The sequence below is a fragment of the Mustela putorius genome, unplaced genomic scaffold (genome assembly GCF_011764305.1).
Source record: "Mustela putorius furo isolate JIRA1106 unplaced genomic scaffold, ASM1176430v1.1 tig00003909_pilon_pilon_pilon, whole genome shotgun sequence".
Lineage (NCBI taxonomy): Eukaryota > Metazoa > Chordata > Mammalia > Carnivora > Mustelidae > Mustela > Mustela putorius.
Genome location: NW_025422057.1, coordinates 8,962,431 through 8,978,767, shown reverse-complemented (window position 1 = coordinate 8,978,767; position 16,337 = coordinate 8,962,431).

Sequence of the window (16,337 nt, the reverse complement as noted above, 5' to 3'; positions counted from 1 at the left end):
CAGAGGGACAGAATCCTCAAGCAAACTCCCTGCTGAGCACAGGGCCCAGCTTGGGGCTGAATCTCAGGATCCATGGGATCGTGTCCTGAGCCCAAACCAAGAGTTGAACCCTTAACCAACCGAATCACCCAACGGAACCCCTAACCAGTTGAGGCACCACCCAGACCTCTTGATTCTGATGTTACCTAAGATTTGAGAACAGTACAACTTTGCAAAATAACAATCTTGGTAACTTTATGAGCTCCATTAGCATGAAGTTTGGGGCCTTATTACACTCGGACTGGACCAACCGATTTTTGTGATTGATTTTCCTTTTAATCTCTAGAGAATTGGACAGTTGGATAAACCATACCTCATAATTGCCCTCTATTAAACCTTTAGTAGGTGTAACAACAGTAGACATTTTATGGCCATTTCCAGCATATGCCAGTTGCGCGAAATAAAAATTTATTACTCTACCCATTTGACACATCTTATCAGATTAGTACACTACTCAATAGCATGATGTACAGCTCTTAGAAGCCCGATGCTTGAAAAAATAGAGGATGGTGGATTTTGCCTAGAATACTTTTGGGGTAGCGCCTGGGTGGCTCAGTGGGTTAAAGCCTCTGCCTTCAGCTCAGGTCATGATCCCAGGGTCCTGGGATCGAGCCCCGCATCGGGCTCTCTGCTCGGCAGGAAGCCTGCTTCCCTTCCTCTCTCTGCCTGCCTCTCTGCCTACTTGTGATCTCTGTCTGTCAAATAAATAAATAAATCTTTAGAATACTTTTGGGAATCAGTGCTATCCATAATAATAAAGCCACTGTTGGGAAAAAGTATATTCCCACACTCCAAGCATTTGATGGCCTGGATGTTGGTAATTTGGCTGTTTTACAACATGATGAAGCAATGAATATTAATCTTTCTGGCAGATTATTTCATCACTCTTCATTACTGGCATTATCTAAGCTATAAATGATTAACGGCCATGTAGAGATGGACACACTGAGTAATGTCCCTGCATGCAACGCTAGGAGGCTGGTAGAATTCCTTGTGCTCATTTTCATGCACAAGGAACCAGTTTGATCAGTGAAAGTCGGGCAGCTCCCCAGAAGGTGGGCTTCTAGACTCTAGTCCTGGGCTTGTGGTTGGAGATATGAGTTACTCATGATAAAATGATCAGAGAATGGTGAATGGTAGATTTCTTAAAAATGGCATTGAAAAGGAAGGTCAACACAAGGGCTTTAACATTTCCTAGATCATGGGTGCATGTTGTGTGGTGTTCACATTTAGAATTACACTGCATTTTTTTTTTTTTTTTTTTTTTTTTTAAGAGGGAAGGTAGGGGGAGGAGCAGAAGGAGAGGAAGAGAGAGAATCTAGGCAGGCTCCATGCCCAGCATGGAGCCCAGTGCGGGGCTTGAACTCATGACCCTGAGATCATGACCTGAGCTGAAATCAGGAGTCAAACGCTTAACTGACTGATCCACCCAGGCACCTTATGCCATATTTTTAAAATTGCTATTTTGAATATGCTTCCTGGAAAATCAAATATGTAAAAGAGATGAGCCAGAGGGAGTGTTCACATTACAGCAAAAGTTTTGCAGCAGGAGCCAGTGGGAAGCAAGCAGGGCTCTGGAGGTGGATAGAATTGGGGTTCAGCTGTTGCTCAGCTAGCTTAGTTACTAGCTCTGTGTCACTGGGGATTTTTCTCAACTTTATTTCATCTCTAAAATGGGCCAACAAAGTCTACCTTATAGAACTCTGGTGGGGTTTTGAGACACTTCATATAACATGGCAGCCCTGAGGTTGCTAAATGGGGTTGACAGTGTTGATCTTCAACCCCATTATCACTCTTCAGTCTGACCGCTTAAAATATGTAAAACAATAATTTGTGCCTAATTTTTAAAACAGTATTGATTAAAGAAAATGTGTTCTGCCTCTTTTTTTTCCCCCCTCCAGAGGGATATATGAAATGTTTTATTAATCTTTGTGATCACCTTCCTTCCCACAGTTACCTGGAGCCTAGGGTCTTGTTAAGAGGTGCACGCTACATAGACTGTGGTTGAATTGGGTTGGCAAAGCAGTCTTGACAGGGGGTGGGGAACTTGGGTTTCTCACCCTGTAAGCAGACCATAATTAAATAGCTAGACCTGAGAAGAGTCAACAGAGACTATTATGTCCATATATTTACCTGTAATTAGGATGCACAATGGTTCTTTGAAATAGGTGTGCACTGGGCGTCACAGCTCCTAGCACTGCGAGATCTTGGGAACCTGTCTGGATTTCCTTTTTTTCTAAATTCGATTTTGCCGGAGACGTCTCTGGGGCCTTCTGGTCCCTGGCTCTGGATCCAGTTTTAACAGCAAAGGGAATAAGCTAGAGTCTCTTTGTAATCATAGGCTCCTTGGCTACCATGGGCTCCCACAGGAGGTGGCAAGCATTTCTGACCATAAGAAGAGCAAATGCAAGGTCAGGGTTAAGCATAAGTCCCGGCACCACTTCATTGTTCTGTAAAGGGGGTGTGATCATAGTCATACTTGTCTTGGAAACTCTGTGAGGATACATGAGATAAATGCTGCCACCGTTCTCAGCACGATGCACTGAGCCAGATAGAGCTTACTGCTGTCATATCGTCTGGTCTTCCAGGCTGGCTGGGTGCCCTCCTGTGGGTGACCATGACTGCAGAGCATGGATTTCTGCACGTCCGGTAACAGCCTGTACAGCTCAGACTTGCCTGAGAATTGGAGGAAAGCCATGAATTCCACCCGTGTCTAGCAAACGCACACCCCCCACCCCTCACTAAATGTCCATGGGGCGCTCGATTCCATAAGTCTGTGGGACTGGGTTTTGGAACATGCAGCTCAAAGGAAATTACCAGCAAACGTATGGAACACTTACTGTGAACTGTCCTTGAAGTCCATCGGGATGCAAAATGGCAACGGCATTTATTACTTTTCACCAGCACTTTCTTCTTCCACATACACACACACACACACACACACACACACACACACACGTATATATATAAAATTTATTTGACAGAGAGAGAGAGAGATCACAAGTAGGCAGAGAGGTGGCGGGAAACAGGCTCCCTGCCGAGCAGACAGCCCGATGCAGGGCTCGATCCCAGGACCCTGAGATCATGACCTGAGCCAAAGGTAGAGGCTTAACCCATTGACCCACCCAGGCACCCCCCGCTTTCTTCTTTTTGAAGCTGAGTGTCCTGTGGGCTGACCCCAGTCTTCTTCCTTGAATCTCAAGTTTGACCAAGGTCAGAATCCGGATCTCCATGGAGGAAATGTCTTTCCCAGCGAAAGGTCTAAACGCTCGGATGAGAACATCCATACTAACGAGAATTGCCTTTATGGCGCTTCACTCACATTAAAAGTATTTTTATGGTCAAGTTTAAGCAAGCTGTCCCAGTAAACTTCTTATGGGGACGGATGAGGTAAATCTTGAACAAATCACATGGTTCTTTTCTGGTGGTTAGTAGGTGAGTTACCGAATAAGGTACTTGGGGGAATAAAATAAAATAGGAGTGAATAAATGAGAGAAATGCTGGTTCAGTCCATCTTTACCCAAATGCTTGCTTGTTCCTCCTGCAGTCTAGAAGCCCCAAGTAGAAAGGGCCCCTGAGTTTGTGGTTCGCTGCACAAGAGAGCCTGGCCCATAGGAGACCCAATAAACTGTCGTGCTGTAATTGATGAGCTCTGATTCTCAGACCCCTGTTCCGTGACAGAAACTCCACCAACTGGCCCAAGTGCCTCCATGAGTATTTTAAGGACCCATGGAATGGTTTTGGCATCTCTATTTGTGGTAGAAAAATATATTAAGAGAAAAATCATCAGCTCATATAGAGCACTGAGCCATCCAATATATCTTTCCCGAAGTTCTTAAAAATTCAAACAAGGGAGCGCCTGGGTGGCTCAGTGGGTTAAAGCCTCTGCCTTCAGCTCAGGTCATGATCCCGGGGTCCTGGGATAGAGCCCCGAATCGGGCTCTCTGCTCAGCAGGGAGTCTGCTTCCTCCTCTCTCTCTCTGCCTGCCTCTCTGCCTACTTGTGATCTCTGTCTGTCAAATAAATAAATAAAATCTTAAAAAAAAAATTCAAACAATTTTCAAACTGGCACAGCTTATGCGAATTAAAATGTTTCCTTCCTGGTTGTTATGGTCATCTTCGCTTTAGTAACATTTGCTGAATCTGTGACTAATTTGTTGTTGAGTTTTTGACGAGGAACACAACATCCAAATATGATATTGTTTTTGTAAGCTTTTCGGTCATTTTGCATTAAAGCTTCGGTAGTTGGTTTTATTATGAATGTATTTTATGTATGTGCAATAGATTTAAACGATGTCAAAGTTTACACTGTAGGAGTCACATTGCCACTTTCAGAGGCAAATATTTTTCATATCTTGCTGTTTGGTGATCCCAACTTTTATGGATGTTGGCATTTACCGATACGACTGGAGGGCCAGGAGATGGCTTTGGCAATGCAGGTACCAGCAGGAAATAGTTTGAAATCTGCTAGTGGAAATACGGGTCTTTGTCTGGTCTTTTGCACTCTTTAAGTGAAGATCTTAGACTGGTACTAGGCTTTAGCATTCCCTTCACAACTATGGGTCTCTTTTCACAACGATAGAACAAAACTCATGTTAACCCAATCCTTATTTTGAAAAGCAGAGTGTGTCCTTATAATCACATTGCTTACCTCTAGGAGCTCAGGGTTAAGCTCAGGAGGTGAGAAGTAGACGTAGAAGAAATTTGACAGTGCTAGATGCATATACGAAATGCCTCATCAGTGGGCAGACATTTTCTCATGCTCCATTAAAGGTGGCAGCTCAAGGTGGGTCTTGGGGGGTAAAAAAGTTGCAGAAGGCGCTGAGCTGTTGTAAGAAAATGAGATGAGTTGAGGCAGGGTATGTCTATTGCTGGGACATGGGTCGGCCAGGAGGAAAGGTTGTGCAGACGCCAGTGGATTGAAAGGAGATAGTGGAACGCCTTGAATGTCAAACTTGGAAGTCTGTCTTGTAGACGATGGGCACTGAAGGCTTCTAGAAGATTGTCTGATAGCAGTGGGACACAGGGAAAAAGGCTAAAGAATGGATCCAAAGCCCAGAGAAAAAGCCCAAAGCATATTACGGGCCTCTAGGTCCATTCACAATTTCTGCAGAGAGAAAGCTGAGCCTCGTTCTGCAGCCACAGATGCACCGTCTCTCCTGGATCAGGTGCACGCACGTGGCCTACCACAATTGGCCCACCACAATCGGGCTCCTCCGTGCTTCTGAAAACCCAGCTCTCACCACTTGCCTTCCTGGATGTTATGCTTCCCTTGCAATTCTCCCAGCGTGTCTGTGCTTTTTTTTTTTTTTTTTTTTTATATAATAATTTTTTCAAAGTGGCTGTCTTTATTTTTCCCATTTTGGAAAAAAATGTTAAATGAAAGAAAACAACCTGGGTGGTCCCATCAAATTCAAATGTCTGTATTTAACAATCCCTGAAGCATCTTTTTTTTTTTTTTAAATTTTTAATTTTTTTAATTTTTTATAAACATATATTTTTATCCCCAGGGGTACAGGTCTGTGAATCACCAGGTTTACACACTTCACAGCACTCACCAAAGCACACCCCCCCCAATGTCCATAACCCCACCCCTCTTCTCCCAACCCCCCTCCCCCCAGCAACCCTCAGTTTGTTTTGTGAGATTAAGAGTCACTTATGGTTTGTCTCCCTCCCAATCCCATCTTGTTTCATTTATTCTTCTCCTACCCACTTAAGCCCCCATGTTGCATCACCACTTCCTCATATGTGCTTTGTTTTTAATTCATGCCCCTGTACATACTAATCCCCGTGCCCTGAAAGCCCTCCCCACCCGCCCGCCCTCCCCCTGCCTCTCCACTGCCGCCTCTTTTCTTTTGTGACTTGGCCCAAGCACCCCCTTTATGATTAATGCTCTTGCCCTGTGCCCTTCCCTCCAGCTGAGAGCCTTTCCTAGGTGTCCACAGGGTTGTCACCTTACCATGCTCTGTTGTTGTCACCAGCTTGCACAGGCCTTCCCGTCGCATCATACACTCTTCAAGGGAGGAGACCTTCTTTTCCTCATTTCGAATCCCAGTACCTGGCCCACGACTTGACAGGGAGGGATCGATCGCTCTATGTACTCTTACTGAGTTCATGATGGAGATGAACTCTTCACTTTCTCCTCCCAGGAACTGACTTGAGCTAAAGCAAAACATTCTGAAGGGAGAGCTTCCAGGATCTAAGGATAGTGAAACCCTAGGAGTGCGGTTCTCAAGCATTGGGCTGTGGCCCCTCGATGTGTTACGAACTCTTCTCAAGAAGGATCTGTAGAGGTGGATAAACACTTATGATACATTGTTGTTTTATCTTATTATCATGGTGCTGATTGTAGGCTCACCCAGCTAAGCAGGGCCTTTGAAGTGAGGGGGCTCTTGCCCTGATCTCGCTTCTAGGAGGCTTAGTGTGAAACTGGGTCAGAGACAGATATGGAGGTGAGGATGTGAGTATGGAAGAGAATATAGTCTGCAATAAATATCCCCGATCAAACGGAAAGAGGGTCGCAAAGGGCAATTGAGTGACTATCCCACTAACAGTGGATGCTTTTATAGAAGGCATGGGAATTCTGTTGTAATCTTTAATGTTGTTTGTGTCTTATATTCTTCGGGTTCCTTCCTGCCCATATTCTGGGTGGGAACTGCTGCCCTAGAGAGTGTTCCTGAAGGTTTACTAGGCCCCCAGGCAATAGGTCACAGGTCTTAGGGTGCAGACCATGGGGGATGTTAGTGGCCTCCTTGTTCCCTAAACCTGCCACCATTTTTTTTTTTTTCAAACTGATGAAATGATAAAAAGTCAAGGACTGCTTTGCTCTTGTTTTTACAAAATTGTCTCCCTTTGGCAAGTTCTACAAATGTGTCTTGTATTCCAGGTTATGTAACCACTTCCCAGTAGCAATTATTTTTCAGTTGGGCTATTCAGGCGCAGATGATTTTCAAGCTAAGAGAAAGGACATTCACAATCACAGTGTGGAAACTTACTACCCCTTTTACAATTGTCCTGAAATTGTGTTAGTGGATGGTTCTTCATCATAGATGCTGACTAATGTCTCCCTTCCATATGCATCTCTTCTTCCTGCTTGATCAGTAAGTGTCGGAGAAAAACATGCTGAGAAAAACCCCCACCAGGCTTGTGGTTTTATGAATTTATCTTTGCATTTGTGTCAGTTTTTGCTTGACATGTTTCAAGATCATTTTGACAGATGCAACCGAAGTTTGGTAAGATGTTTCTTTTATTACTCTGTGGCATTCCTCTTTCTATTAGTGATTTTTACCATAAGTTGTATCATATTTTGCTATCAATTAATGTCTCCATGCCAATTTTGATTTAGCACTTATGTGTACAGCCTTTCCCAATATTTTCTATGCCATCTTGTTTTAGGCATAACCTTATAGACAGGATATAGCTTGACGTTTAAAAAAAATACGAATGGATAGTCCTTTTCTTTTCAGCAGTGGGCATAACCTATTTGCATTTATTTTGATTCCTTGTATATTTGAACTGATTGTAAAGACCTCTCTTACATTTTGTGCTTACCTTCCTTTCTGCTTGCATCCTTTTCCCATTCCTTCCCGCCTTTACTTAGACTGATGACATTTTATTTTGTCCTCTATTTCCTCTTTTTCCTGCATAAATTTTTCATTCCTTTTTTTTTTTTAAGATTATATTTCTTTATTTGAGGGAGAGAGAGGGAACACAAGCAGGGGGAGCAGCAGGCAGAGGGAGAAGGAGAAGCAGGCTCCCTGCTGAGCAAGGAGCCTGATGCAGGGCTTGATCCCAGGACCCTGGGATCATGACCTGAGCCAAAGGCAGACACCTAACCAACCAAGCCACCCAGGCGCCCTGAATTTTGCACTTCTTATTTTAACTCTTGCCATTAAATTTCAAAATATAAATATAAATATAAATATATATTTTTATATAAATATAAAATTATTCATATCTATGGTTTTCCATCTTGTAATAGCTATTGGCATTTTGATAACATCTTTCCAATGCATTTATTGTGTGTAAACATGTCTCCAGGAGTGATGTCATCATAACTCATTACACCCACATGCAGACTTACAAATACTTTGTTGCAGGTTTCTACTGTTTGGGGTATTCGTCTTCAACTCTTTTGGAAATAGCCTTCCTTTTGCTTTTGGAAACTGTTTCATCTGGGTGGGAGTTGCCATGTTCTTGAGACCTCAGCAGCTGCCCTTTGACGATTAGATGACGGGTGAGCGTGTGACCTCACATTAGGCCAATCAGAGTCCTTACCTGATTTTTTTGAATGGGAGCAGGAAAAAAAGAGGGCTTGTTCTCTCTAGCCATAGATGCTGGGATGGCTCGTGGGTGCGCAAGTACTGTGGCCTCCGGTGGCCGCTTCTTCCAATCCTCAGTGGAAGGGAATGAAGAAACAACACAACCCATCCAAGAGGAACATGACTGAGAGGTTGACTCCTCAGGAGAAAGTACGTGAACTGTCTGGAGGCTGTCAGCCTGCTGAAGGACCTACATAGTCAAATGAGCACCTACATTTAGGGAGGAAAACCGCTTTATGCCTAAAGTACAAATGGTTTTGACTTTTCTGTGGAGATCTAAAAAGGGGGGGGGGGAGTTCAAATTGTAATCATTGTCCTTCAAGGAATAGTGGGAAGAGACTAAGAGGTTCATGCCCACAGATACGCCACCACCTGAAGAAAGAGGAAGGAAGCAGCTTTGGAAAAGAAGAGGAAGCTGGAGTGGGATTGGAGAAAAGTTTCTGGAATCAGGGAGGATGAAAGGATCAAAGAGAGTTACTCTTTGAAGTCCATGGAAGCGGTCCCTTCAGAACAAGGGACGGGACCATGAACTATGGTATGTGCTAGAAGGTGAATTCATGTACCGTGTGAACGTGAGAGATGACACTGTCTAAAAGAGAACATTCAAAATGAATTTTGAAGAAATTTTGAATGATAGGCTTGGTTTAATACCCAACCTCTGCCTGAATCTTCTCTTGTTCTCTGTGCTGGTTTGGAGGGGTCCATGTGTGCACCTGCTTACAGCGGGCAGAGGTTATGTCCTGCCAGGCGGGAGCTGGAGAGGCATGACCGTCGGCCGCTCCAGCTCATTCCTGTTTGTGCGGGTCTCCCAGGAGGACGGGGCAGGGTTGGGGGGAGGATAGTATTGGCCCAGCAGTGCTGGGACAAAGGGAAATGGGTGTTTTCTCTTTCTTATTTTGGGCTGTGTCTAACAACTTTTATTCTCATGGCTTTTGTGCTTTGTTTTCCATAAGAAAGGGTGAGTGAAGAGAATGGGGCCTTGGCTTTTGAAAACCTTGCACAATGTGCAGGCTTCACCATTAGGGCCTGGTTCAAAGAGCTATCCTAGCTTGAAGATGGGGGGATATGTTGGCTTCTTAGCAAGTCCCTTCTTGTCCGGAGATCTCCAGATATTCCATCTGCGTGTGCTGAGGTGAACGTGGCGATGCCAGCAAGCCCTGGCCAGATGCCCTTACGGAGGACACCTGAATGCAGACGCTGACGCTCGGAGTGTTAGCTCACAGGCTCCCGATGACAGATGGCTGCAATACTCGGAACACATCCTGAGGCAAAGGAAAACAGAGAGTGATGGGGAGAGGAATCCCATGAAAGAGATAGCTGGGAGGGAGACCTGCTCCAGGCACATGCCAACAGGAAAGCAGGCGGGGTGCTCGGGGGCGGGGAGATGGGCAGCCAGGCCAGGGACAAGAAGCCCCGGGCTCTCTGGCAGGACCAGGTGTGACTTCTGAGATGGGGCTGCCGACACACGGGCTGAGCTGGGAGAAGGTGTAGAAAAAGGTCCTGAAAGCCAGCCAGGCAAAGGGAAAGCTAGGACATCAGCTGCTGTGGCTCCAGAAGAGCATGAAAAGAAAGAGGGAGATGGACCAGGAAAAGGTTGGAAAAGGTTAAGGCCTCACAGCAGGGAACAGCTGACGCAAGGTGACCGAGCTGAGGTGAGAGAGGGGAGTTGGGCAATCGTGTTGGCAGCGCGAACAGGAAGCTGCCCCCGATCCCTCGGCAGCCTCTGCCATAGGCATTGCCACACAAAGGGCACTAAGATAATCTGACCCTTGTGCCAGGGCTTCTGGGGCACCGTGGGGGCTATGATGGATACTCATTAATAGACCATTTCCTCCGTCCTTCTTCCGGAACACACTAACTGCCAAGGAGAAGAAGCTGCCCCTCCCCCCCACAATGGCTGTCGCTTCACACACATCCCCTGCCTGAACTGTCTGGAGGACCAGCAGCTCTGTGTCCCCGCCTGCAGCTGCCCTTCCTCAGGAGGCCTTTTCAGAAGCAGAGTGACCAGTGGGAGGAAGAGGGGTCGTGTCTACTCTACCGACTTCCCTGAAGCTCTGTGGTCTCATCTGTGAAATGGAGGGAAGGAGAGAGAGGACTGGGCATGGCTGTTCTCCGGGTGCCTTGCTGGTTCTGGGATCCGGTGACTTCGGGGCACCTTTAGTTGCAGGGGTGCGAGTTTCCAAGTGGAGGAGGGAAGGGGTCCTGGCAACCGGCGTGCTCCTGCTCTCTGGACACAAGGCCAATTAATTTCCCTTTCTCAGCCAACAGGAGAGAAAAACTTAAGCTAAAAGTGAAGGGAACTAAACTCACCCTTGGTGCGACATGAAAGTAAGAAGCCCAGCTCCAGTTAGGGGACAAAGAAGCAGCAGGGCCGGGAGGCACAGCGAGACCACGACAGTCCCCACGGTGATTCAGAGAGTAGATCCTAAGAGTCCCCGCCACAAGGAGAAAACACATTCCTTCTTCTTCCTGTTTGCTGCATCTATATGAGAGGCTGGATAGGAACTAAACTTACTGTAGTTGTCATAAGTAACGCACATCATTATGTTATATACCTTACACTTAAAAATGCTCTATGTCTGATATCTCAATCAAACTGGGAAAAAAATGTCTGACTCCCCCCACCCCCAAATCACTAGGAAACGTTATTTTTAGGTATGGGAGGCGTCCTGATGGATTCCTTTAAATAACCAACTTCCCCAGTTGCCGTACAAATGGGGTCCCATTCACGCAATGTTTCTCATGAAGTTTGAAGAGCAGGTCTGTTGGGTAAAGAAAAATATAATTAAGATTCTATCTGGGGCTGGTCTGTGACTCATAAATTCTTTAAGAATAGACGGGAGCCTGTGTGTGATGGGAAGCCATTTATTTTATTATTTTATATTTTACTTAAAAATTGTGCTCATCCTTTAGAAATTTGCTAGTATAAGTGATCCACTAAATAAGTGTAATCGATATCATCAAAACACAAGTTTACTTTTTGTTTTTTTTCCCTTAAAAATGTATTCAATGGGAATCTCTTCCCTATTCCAGTAAGAAACCTTGGGCTGGAACTTCTTCAGAAATAGAGTGCTATGGCCCTTTGAATCACAAAGCAGTTTTTGGGCTAGTGGCCTGGGGTCACTAAGGCTTGGGCACTAAGCTTAGGGCTCAGACACAAGGGTCATCCACAGCTTTGTGATCCAGCTAGCCAGGGCAGAAAGTAGGTGCAGCAAGACCTGCCTCCAGCAGCTTCAGTGGTGGGTGGGTGGGAAGACCAGGAGTAGCGCAGTGTCAGTGAACCACTCAGGGAGGGTCACTGCAGGACGCAGGAGGAGTGCTGAAGGAGGGTGGGGGTGGGCCTTCTCGACAGCACTGGTGAATGAGAGGCTTATGGCCAGAGCTGATTAAGAAAAATTACTCTAGAATTTCTTCCATCTCATTATTATGGGGCAAAGACAAAAATGTATTCTCCTTTCTTCTTCTTCTTCTTTTTTTTTTTAAGATTTATTTATTTATTTTAGAGTGAGCATGTGCGCAGGTGCATGCGTGAGCAGGAGGAAGGGCAGAGGGAGAGAGATGCTCATCAGACTCCGCGCTAAGTGTGGAGCCCAACGTGGGGCCCGACCTCACGGCCCCAAGATCATGACCTGAGCCGAAACCAAGAGTTGGATGCTTCCCTGACTGACCCACCCAGGGGCTCCTACAACTGTATTATCCTTCTTAAGGATATTTATTTGGGAAGTGTATTTAATACAAATGTAAAACTATATCCCCTGAAAGACGGGGATATAGTTTGCTCTCTTAAATAAAATAAAGCATTTTCTCTTTTTTTTTTTTTTTTTAAAGATTTTATTTATTTATTTGTAAGAGAGAGTGAGAGCGAGCACAGGCAGACAGAGTGGAAGGCAGAGTCAGAGGGAGAAGCAGGCTCCCTGCGGAGCAAGGAGCCCGATGTGGGACTCGATCCCAGGACGCTGGGATCATGACCCGAGCCGAAGGCAGCTGCTTAACCAACTGAGCCACCCAGGCGTCCCAAGCATTTTCTCTTTTTAAAAAATTGGACTTTTTCTTCCATTATGAAATTACAAAATGATCTGGAAATTAAATTTTGATCACTGATTGCAATGATTGGTCAACGGGACTGTTTTTGGTTTTGTTTTTGTTTTTCGGTTTGTCATTTTTGCTTCTGTTTTTGAGGAGACTGTTTTAAACCTGGGCACAAGTGATAACTCGGGACTCAAACTTTATCTCATTTTAACTCCCTCTGGCTGCTGTCCTGTCAGTACATTAGAATTATCTGAAATGGTTTGTGATCAGACACTTATGAGATCTGGGGTATCTCTTCTAGAAATGTCAAGGATCTTCCCGTCCCCATCCGTGGGGCCCAGTGGAAGCTCTCACCTCCTCTGTGGAGCCTGGGTAGATCCCCTGAGTCCACAGAACCGGCTTCACAGAGTCCCCCTGGCCCAAACCAGTCCCAGCATGGGTAATCTTTGTACTGTTTGTGAGTTCATTTTTACTTTTGAAATTAAAAAAAAAAAATCATTTGTATAGATAATAGTTCAAACCAACCAGTGATTTTCTATTTGTAAAAAGTTAATAGGTAACTTAGATGAAGATACACATTTTTTAATGTTTAGGCACTGCTAGTTACCGCCTCATAAATCTTTTACTATTATGGATCTAACTCTTATCTGTGCCCCAGAGACAAACTTAGAAAGGTCTTTGAATTCACCGAAGCCTGTTTTCTTAAAGCCATTTGCCTCCTGAAGTCTCCAGCACGTGTCTCTAGCGCCAGTCCTGATTCAGAGGTCTCTAAGGGGCCAAGTAGTTTTCCTGCGTTATTTTCCGCTGTGCCAGTGACATTTCTCTCCAGCTGGATTGTAAATGCCTTCAGGCAGGGATCATTTTCTTCTTCCTAGTAGGTTTCCAGACCCCTGGCACAGAGCATTGGGTATGACTGTGTTCTTGAAATATGTGTCCCTCCGTGTACCCCAATACGCACATGCTGTCATGTCTTGTTCTACTGTCCGTCTTTATAAAACTCACCTCTCACTACTCTCCTCCTCAAAACCCTGCCAGGGTTCCCCATGTCCCACTGAATTTTATACAGAGTCCTTGAGAAGCTATTTAAGACCAGCGACCCAAACTACTTTTCTGCTCATCTCAAATGAATCCCCTGTGGCCCCATTCTGAATTTCCTTCCAGTCCTGCTCAGAGCGTTTCTCTGGGGGTGCCCCAAAGCCACCTAGGAAGTTTGAACAGAAACATCTCCAGGCCCAACACCAAAGGCTATGTATCAGAATCTCAGGGTGGGGGGCCCAGGCATCTGTATTTTAAACTGGTTTCCCTGATGATTCTCCTACAGGACCCACCATAGCTCTGTGACCCCTATCTTAGAATGAGTCCTGAGGAACCCCAGCAGCCCGCCATTGCATGTGGTTCTATTGAAAAACAAAGTGGAAATTCAGCCAGCTCCGACCCCGTGTAAGTTTCTGAGTTTAATGAAGATGGCTTCTAGTAGGACCTGGAAAAAGCAGCTTATAGTTTCTTCATCCCCAGGGAGGGCCCTTCTCACCTTTGGGCCACAGGGCAATGGGAGGCAAGGTGGTTTCTGGTTCAACCAGGAAGCCAACTTGGAGAAATCTGTCTCTCTTATCTCTACTTTTATTTAGCAGATTTCTTTACAGCTTGCTACGGACCAGCAGAGCATGGTTGAAAAGTAGCAAGGAAACCGACCATGAGAGCTCTGTAAGGAGGTCACAGATGGACCAGGAAGACCCATGACTAGGGGGTCGGGAGACCGGGTTCCAGACTTGGGAAGACATATCCCCTTCTGGGGCTCCATTTCCTCCTTGGAAAATAAGAGGCATTGATTAGGTGACCTCTTAAATTCTCTTTTTCTATTGGGAAGATATCTAAGAAAATAGTCTTTTCTAACCAATCTATTTTTGTTGATTCTAACATACATGTGTTTTGTTCTGTTTTTAACATTTCTCAGATGGGGAATCATCTCCCCTCAAGAGACACTTTTTAAAAAAATGTAAATTCAGCTCATCAACATGTAGCGTATTATTAGTTTCAGAGATAGAGGTCAGGGGTTCATCAGTTGCAGGTAACACCCCACGCTCATCCCATCACGTGCCTCCTTCATGCCCATCCCCCAGCCACCCCGTCCCTGGCCCCCACATCCCCCCAGCAACCCTCAGGTTGTTTCCTAGAGTTGAGTTAGAGTTCCTAGAGTTGAGTCTTTTACAGTTTGTCTGATTTCGTCAAGACGCCATTTTAACATGTCTCATGCTTCTTCCTCTCTCAACATGGTTACTTGATCCAATGGCAAGACTTACATATAACCCACCACATGCTGTGACCGAGGACATTCTGTGTCTTTTGTGTGGGGGAGGCAGTTTTCTCTCCTTGGGGAGGGTGTGACGTTTTCCCCTTCTCCTTGGTTTCTGAGCAAAGAAAAGACAATTCTATAGAATTCTTGTGGGAAATAACAAATGTTAGAAGAGGAACTCCCTTTCCTGGCGGCTTGTTAGCCCAAGTAGGGCTCGAACACATCACCCGGGCTGCTGGCAGTGAGGAGGAAGTGGAGGAGGGGCAGGAGGAAGGGCATAGGGCATCCACGTGTGGGACCTCGTGTATGGGATTGAGATTTTGCACATCTGTCTGCGTAGAAGAGTGAAAGTTTTCTGGGAGTTTGGGGTGTTAGAAAATAGGACAGGATGGAAGGTTTTCAGCAAGTCAAAGTCAAAATTCCAGGCAAGAACTAAAAGGCAGCAGATACCTATCTCTGGGCTGCACAGGCCACATGCTGGGTGGTCCTCAGCATTCCAATGGCTGTCGAGAGAGAGCAGCTTCTCTGCTGGAGCTGAGGCTGGTGGGAAGGGGGGTGGCATGGGAGCACAACCAGCCCCTCATCCTCTTCGTTCACCCCATGGTACCTCCGGATGTGGGACTACGCTTGACAGTCACTGTTCTTCACCTAGGTCATCTGTCCATGAACCCTTTGGGAAATGCTTTTTTCAGGTCTAGGGAACAAGAAGAATTAACACCTCTAGGAACAACAGATGGGTTAAATGTTATGCTGATCTTGTTTCCTTCTTTGCTTGGGTTCTAGGAAGCAGACAGCCACAATTCCAATTGATCTCTAGCAACTACAGTCCTCTAGGGGAGGGCCTTACAGCATTTCCTGTTTGGTTTGTAATTTCACCCTGGCCTCATGTTCCTAGCCCATCATTAGTTTTCCCTTTACAAGGTCTTCAAAGTTTCTTTCTTTGGCTGTCACTTCGTATGTGGTTTTGAAAATTGCGTGAAATTGTTTTAGAGCAAAGGCCCAGCCCCACATGGCGTGTGAAAGAGAGGAGGCCCAGGGTGACTGTGGGCCCTGGTGGCCGGCAGAGAGAAAAGTCTTCCCAGAGGGAAGCAAGACAGACTAATCCAGGTTTCTGAAACATGGTTGGGCAATGACAGGGAAGGAAAGTCTCTCGTGGCTGAATGAGAACGCGTTACAGCCCTTCCCGTGCCCTGGCACTTTTGGCATGAGGAAAGGGTTGAGCCCTGGCATGCCTCCCAGTCTGTACCCTGTCCGCAGAGCCCAAGCCACTCTGGAAGCGACCCCAGAGGTGCTGGAGGTGCTGGAGGGCTCAGCTGCTCCAGCCCAGCCTTGGGTAAGCATGGCTCTTCCCACAGGGCTAGTGCTCTCTGGCCTGGCGCCAGCTCCCCACAAGGCACTAATCTCTCAGCCTGTTCAAAATCACAATTTAAGGTCATGGAAAAAATGTGTTCACCCAATTACATCCAGTGAAATGGTGGGTCTGATCTCTCCTGGGGGATCTTGTTCAGGCGCACACACACACACACACACACTTGTGTTGTAATAAGGAAGAAGGAAATAGGAATAAAACATTTCTCACTTAAGGAACCAGCTTGAGAGTCAGAGACGGCTTTGTGGAGGTCATCAGTCATGGCTTCCTTCTTCAATGGACGCAC